This window comes from Lygodium microphyllum, chromosome 28, assembly GCF_053477565.2.
Source record: "Lygodium microphyllum isolate KBCC chromosome 28, Lygodium_microphyllum_v1.1.10, whole genome shotgun sequence".
Lineage (NCBI taxonomy): Eukaryota > Viridiplantae > Streptophyta > Polypodiopsida > Schizaeales > Lygodiaceae > Lygodium > Lygodium microphyllum.
The window spans coordinates 18,110,849-18,117,646 of NC_141162.1; the positions used below are offsets into that span (position 1 = coordinate 18,110,849).

The window sequence follows — 6,798 nt, forward strand, 5'->3', positions numbered from 1 at the left end:
TGCACAATTTACAAGCTTAGGAAGCTTGCAAGGTTATGTCTCTATATCGAATGTAAAGCATCAAATAGAAAAGATTTTGAATTGTCCATGGAGTTCATTAAGGTTTCACAATAGCTACCCTTTGTCACTATAAAAACTCACTGAGCCTATTATGGTGTCATATCATATTGCATGTTCATATTGGTTATATTACGTCCGCGAGGCTCATCTTATCAAAACAAATGATTCAATTGTATTATACAGCTGTACAAATACAATTAAGAATGCTAATTCATATGTGTATGGGGATGGATGTATACACCAACAAAAAAATGTGGGAATTGGGAAAGATGCTGGGGGGGTCCTCTGTGTCACACTATCATATAACCCCTTAGCAGGTAATATGCCAAGCTCTGTTCTTAAGAGTTCATGTTATCAGTAATGACAATGTTGTGTGTGTGTGTGTGTGTGTTGGGGTGTCTGCGTGTGTGTGTGCGTGTGCATGCACACACATGCGTGCATGGGTTTGATTCCTTTGGTTGTCATCTAGAGCAAAACCTGGGTCTGCAGGTACACAGGGTAGTGGGCTAGCCATAGGTTGAGAAAAAGCAATCAAAGAGAAGAGCATGTGCACACTGCAGTCTTTGAAGCTTCAAGCAGTGGCCCTGTCCCTTTGAGAAAGGTTGCACCAGTGCCACTAGGCTTGGCATGAGATAGAAATTTTTTCCAAGATATGCAAACTTGCTTCTCCTTTGACAGTGAACATCACCTGGAGGTATGTAGATTCAAATATATCTTCAGGCATCTGTGCTCTTTCCGCTAGATATTGAGGACATCAACTGCTTGTTCAACCATAGCATTATGCCTCAGTCCAGCATTTTCTTCCAACCTCTTACAGCTACCTAACACCTGAATGAAGACCATGATCTCAGTCCAGCATTTTCTTCCAACATCTTACAGCTACCTAGCACCTGGATGAAGACCGTGATCTGAAGAACCGTAGCCTGTCCTTGACTGCCTCTACTTCACTATCATACTCTTTGAAGTAGTATTCCTCCTGTTTGGCACTAACAGGTACTTTGCCAGAGCTGTAGCACAAAGAGCAAAGACTGAATTTGGCTTTCACCTCTTTAAAGCGAGGTCCCACAATAGGATAAGAGCATACAGAACAGGTCTGTCGCCCATGTCGTACACGGTCTTCCACCTCTAATTTAGCTACTATCTTCAGAATTCCAAAGCCCCACTCGGGATCGTCAAACATATCCACAAACTCAGGGTATGATATGCTTGCTTGGTCATGCTCCCCATTGAGCTCCATCAAATCATTTGGATCTTGTGAATTAAGGTAAGCAGCTCTGATGAATTTCAAGTACTGAAATGCATCTTCTCTTGAGATTTCACCACCCCTGTTTCTAGAAGAACGCCAGACCAAAGCATCAAATGCAGTGTGTTTTCTTTTGTCCAGTGATCCTCCACAAACAGGAGCAAGAGCAGCAAAGACCATACCCAAGTCTACTCTCCCCAACTCTGTCGTATCTAACAAAGTTAAGACTCTCTCATTGACAGTCCTAACAGCTACTTGAAATGCTTCAGGCTTCAAAAAATGAAGCATCCGCTTCAAGACTTTCTCCAGCACCTCCTTCCTGATTGATTTCTCTGACATACCAACACCAGAAGAAGAAACTGGTAAATTAGTTTGGGTCAGTTCCCCCTTCACATTGGCTACATCACACTTGTTCAGTTTGGTATACCTCTGAAACTTCCTTATCTCTAAAGCACAAGCCAGCCATTGGCGAGGAGTAGTACTTGCATTTGCCCTTCGGAACCGTGATGGCTCCACTGTGATTGAATTGTCTTCTGCCCTGAAGCTATCTCCCACTGTGCCTGCATTCTCCTCACCCTTCCTCAAAAAGCTTGATAGCCCTTTGGGCCGTCTCTCCATCTGCCTCAAATGTACAATGGCATCATATAATTCAGACCTTTTTGTCATCGTGTAGGCTTCCTTCAAAGCTTTCTTGGCTTCATCAACACGCCCTGCACCGAGCAGAGAAACTGCCCTGTTGAGCTTAGCTCGCCAATGGTTTGGTTGAAGGGCCAGCACCTTTGAATACATATCTGCAGCTTTCTGAAATGCACCAATGTCCTTGTACACGGTCCCCAGGTTGAACAGAGCCTCGACATGGTCTTTCTTAAGCTCCAGGGCCTTCTGAAATTCTCTAACTCCTTGCTCATGATCTCCAAGAGCATGCAAGGTGGAACCTAGGTCACAGTGAGCATCAGCATAATCTGCATTCAAGAAGATTGCCTCTAGGAGAGCCTTTTTGGCAGCCCTATATTCTCCAACTCCAAACAATGCACTTCCAAGATGCTTCAAGGCCCTGTAATGTTTCGGTTCCCTGATGGCTGCCTCTTTGTAATGCTCACTTGCACCCAACAGCATACCTTCTCCTTCCAAAGCTATGCCTAGATTGACATGAATTTGAGGGAGAAGGTTTCCCCATTGAGAGCCACTGATCTCACCTGCATCTAGTGCTAATGTATAGGCTTCTTGTGCATCCGATGTGCGACCCAATGAGTAAAGAGTGTTGCCAAATTGAAAATGAGATCGTACATCCGTGGGTTTAAGCTCTGTCGCTTTCTGAAAGCTCACGAGAGCTTCTTTGTAAAGCCTATGTTCAAACAGGGTCCTGCCAATCGCCATGTGGGCATCAAAGGCCTCCTCCTGTGTTTTTGATGAGTTTGCCCTATCCCTAATCTCAGACAAAAGTCTTTGAAAATTTGCATAATCTTGTCTTAGCTGCTCCCAAGGCCGTTTACCCATTGGTATTTCATTAGTGGCAGCACCGTTTACAGAGCCACGCTCTCCCAACAAGCTGATTGCAGCAAATGAGGGCTCCTCACCTTTCCCTCTCTTTGTTCGAGCATCCATTTTCGCTTCGAGCCGCCTGATCACTATCTCCAGATCTTCCACTAAGTGCCATGTATCGTCATAGGCGATGCCGTTCTTCGGCGACCCTGCCCATGAGCCAACGCTCCTCTTTCTTCTGGAGGGAGGGGTTTTCTCTCCTGTGGAAAGGACTGAAGCAGACTTCTTTCCATCAAGGCTTGTAATCTCATCATCCCCTTCGCTGTTCTCTCTCTCCAGCTCAAGGCCCAAGGCATCAAAATCCCTATCTACATCCCCTGCACCATCATCATATGTCTGCAGCAGCCCTTTGAAGCTCAGGCCACGGTCGCCATCGATATAGTCTCCATAGGTGCGGAAGACCTCATCGAGGATTGCTGCAATCTGATCATCACTGAACTTGACACGGGGGTTCACGGCCACAACGAGTGCAGACATCTCCTCGCGGCTGAGGCGCCCGTCCTGGTTCTCGTCGAACTGGTCAAAGATTCTGGTCACTTTTTGGACTCTGAGGCTGGCTGGGGGGCCCTCGGAGGCCATTGGAATGTGCAATCCCTGTGCCCCTTCTCGAATTTTATATGAACACAATGGAAAAGAAGAAAACGAGAGCTTGTTAAGTCTTGCCTGTGTGATGCTTGAGAATCAGGAGAAGACTGCCATGTCTGTGAATTGCCTGCCTACTGTGTGTCCGCAATGGTGAAAGCTCCGATTCTGGCTTCGAATTAGTGGGCTGGTAAAGCCGTTGTGGATCTCAATACGGCTATGGAATCAAGATCAAGCGCGAGGACAGGTTGAACGGTGAGCATGTTCGATTGTGCAGAAAAAGCCTGGGTAAGCTCTTATGAAAGGCGCAACACATGTAGCCTTTGTTTTTGTCTGCGGGGGGGGAGGGGCGACCCGGGAGAGAGAGAGAGAGAGAGAGAGAGAGAACGTTGGCTTGTTTGAGAGCCTCTAGAGAGAACGGGCAAATTGCCCCCAAGCCCTTGTTCACGCGCCACTATGATTTTTATGCCTCCAGCGCGTTTGGTCTTCAAGAACTTTTTTCTCCTTTTTCTTCCCTGTTTTCCTTACGTTTTTATTTGAGAATTGAATGCTATAAAAAGTTTTTAAAATCCAAAGAGATGTAGCACAAGTCGAGAGAGAAAGAGAGAGAGAGAGAGAGAGAGAGAGAGAGAAATAAAGATGACATCATGTTGGTGGAGACACTGAGAGGATCTAATTCATAGCAAAAAAAATTCCAAATTCCTCGGAATCGTTTGATGCAATAGTTGGATTGCGGTTAGTTTAGTAGTGATTAGTTAGTTCGATTAGATCATCAAATAGATGGTTAGTATTGTATTGTTGATTAATCTAATAGTGATTAGGTGATTTCAATAAGTGTTAGTTTGATTAAACAATGATTAGTGATTAGTTAGTTCGGTTAGATAAACATTTGGTTTGTTCGATTAGGTAATATATTAGATCATTAGTATTGTGTTGTTGATTAACTAATAACGATTAGGTGATCTCGATTAGTGTTAGTTCAATGAGTTAGGGATTAGTTAGTTAATCGATTAGATGTGATGTGATTTTGATTCGATTAGCGAGGTATTTGATTAGATTGTTGATTAATTAGTGGATTAGATAGGTGATTTAGATTAGTGTCAATTTTATAAGATAGCGCTTAGTGATTAGTGTGATTAGTTAGTTGTAGTTGGATTCGATAATCAATTATCGATTAGTTAGTTAAGCTAGATAATCAATTAGATATTTAGTATTGTATTGTTAATTGATGTTGATTGATTAATAGTGATTAGGTGATTTTTATTAGTGTTAGTTCAATGAGATAGTGATTAGTGACTAGTTAGTTCAATTAAATAATCAATTAGATAGTATTGTATTAATGTTGACTAATTAATAGTGATTAGGTTATTAGTTAATCAATTTAGATGGTAAAGTTCAATTAGTGCTAGTTCATTTGATCAGTGATGTACATCCAATTACATTGTTGATTAATTATTCGACTAAATAGTATAGTTTGATTATATTGTTATAGTGATTATAGTTCCATTTTGTCAATTAATTTTTGTTGATTAATTAATTAATAGAGATTAGTCCGATTAAATAGTAGTAGTTCATTCAATTAGTTCGTACAATTTTGTTGATTATTTTATTAACAGAGATTAGTGGGATTAGATCAATTTAGTTCATACAATTAGTGATATTTCTTTAACTAGATTGTTCATTAATTAATTGATTAGATAGTTAGTGATTAGTTCAATTACATAGTGATAGTTCGATTGTATTGTTGATTCGTATATTAATAATGATTGGTTCAATTAGATAATGTTAGTTTGTTTGATTTAGTGATGTTCATTTGATTATATTGTTGATTTATTAATCACTTAAAGTTAGTAATTAGTTCAATTAGATGGTTAGTGATAGTTTGATTGTATTGTTGAATAATTAATTAATATTAGGATTAATTTTAGTGATTAGTTCATTTGATTGTTGATTAATCAATAACTCATTAGTTAGTTCATTAATAGTAATTAGAATAGCATTTAGTTCATTCGATTAGATAGTTAGCGATTCATTTGTTCGATTGTTGATTAAGTAATAATAGTGATTAATTAATAGTTCAATGACTAATTAGTAGTTCATTTGTAATTAGATAGTTATTAGTTAGTAATTTATTAATAGTTCATTAGTGAGTTCATCCAATCAGACTATTAATTACTCTGATTAGATTATTAATAATGATTAATTAATTAGTTAGTTACTTCACTCAATTAGATTATTAATTAGTTAGTTATACTTAGTTATTAGTTCAGTTAATTCATTCATTGAATTAGATTAGTTATTAGTTAATCAATTAATTAATTTAATAGGTATACTTAATGGTGCGTAGATCGGATGTTGTATGCTCGCGTAGTGAATGCCGGAAGGTCCCCAAGAACAATGGAACTCTACTTTTTGCACAAATTACAAGGTAAAAAGCATGAACGACAAGAGCAAGAGACCAATTGGGTGCAATCTCCCCCCATGCCCTGTGTGAGCGCTCCACAAAGCATGTATTTTATGTATATTTCATCTTCATGCTCAAATAATAGCCCAATTTACAAAATAGCAAGCTTTTAGCTTTTGAGTTTGCTTTAACACAAAAATAAGAATAAAGCTAATGGACGGTGCCCAAAGAGTCTGGCACGCCCAATATAATGTCCAAATAGAAATAACATAACCGTGCGCCCATGCGCATACAAAATAATAATAAATAATCGATGCCTCAATAAATAGGCACAACAAAATATAGGCGTCGCGCCTATCAAAATATAATCCATAAATCGAATACTTGCTATCCTCCAATGCTTTCCTCCGCCACCACTACTATCTCTACACATCAACTGAAGCATTCACAATCGTTAGTAAAATAATACAATTAAACCGACAAAAGTGAATACCTAGCAGTCTTCAACTACATAAATAAATCAACTGGTTAGAAATAAATCCTAACCTTAATTTATTACGAGTGCGCACTCTAAACTCATAAACGTTTATTAATTTAATATGCATTTTGCGGAATCACCCGCCATGGAATCACCCATGTACACACTAAATTAATGAAACGCCCGAAAAGGACAGGCGTCCCCATCAACTTCTCGCACAAAGAATCCACTTTGTGTATGAGCCCCAGTCATCAAAGTTTACGGAATCCACCATAAAACCTCACGGAATCCACCGTGGCACGGAATCCACCGTGGCACGGAATCCACCGTGAAATATGCCTCCTGGCATCATACCCTCGGGGTGGGATAGCAATTGACCTCAATTGCTATTAGCTCAATGTGGAGCTAACAGAGTGGGGAAAGCATTTAAGTCTCTAACGTGCATCCATTGTGCTTCCTCTACAGGATGGTTCTTAAATTTAACTAGAT

General features: G+C 39.9%; 1 pseudogene; it reads right to left on the minus strand.

The window, feature by feature from the left end:
* Positions 1 to 218: 218 nt before the first annotated feature.
* On the minus strand, positions 219 to 3,788 carry LOC148011209 (putative TPR repeat-containing protein At2g32450 pseudogene; annotated as a pseudogene).
* Between the last annotated feature and the right edge of the window lie 3,010 nt (positions 3,789 to 6,798).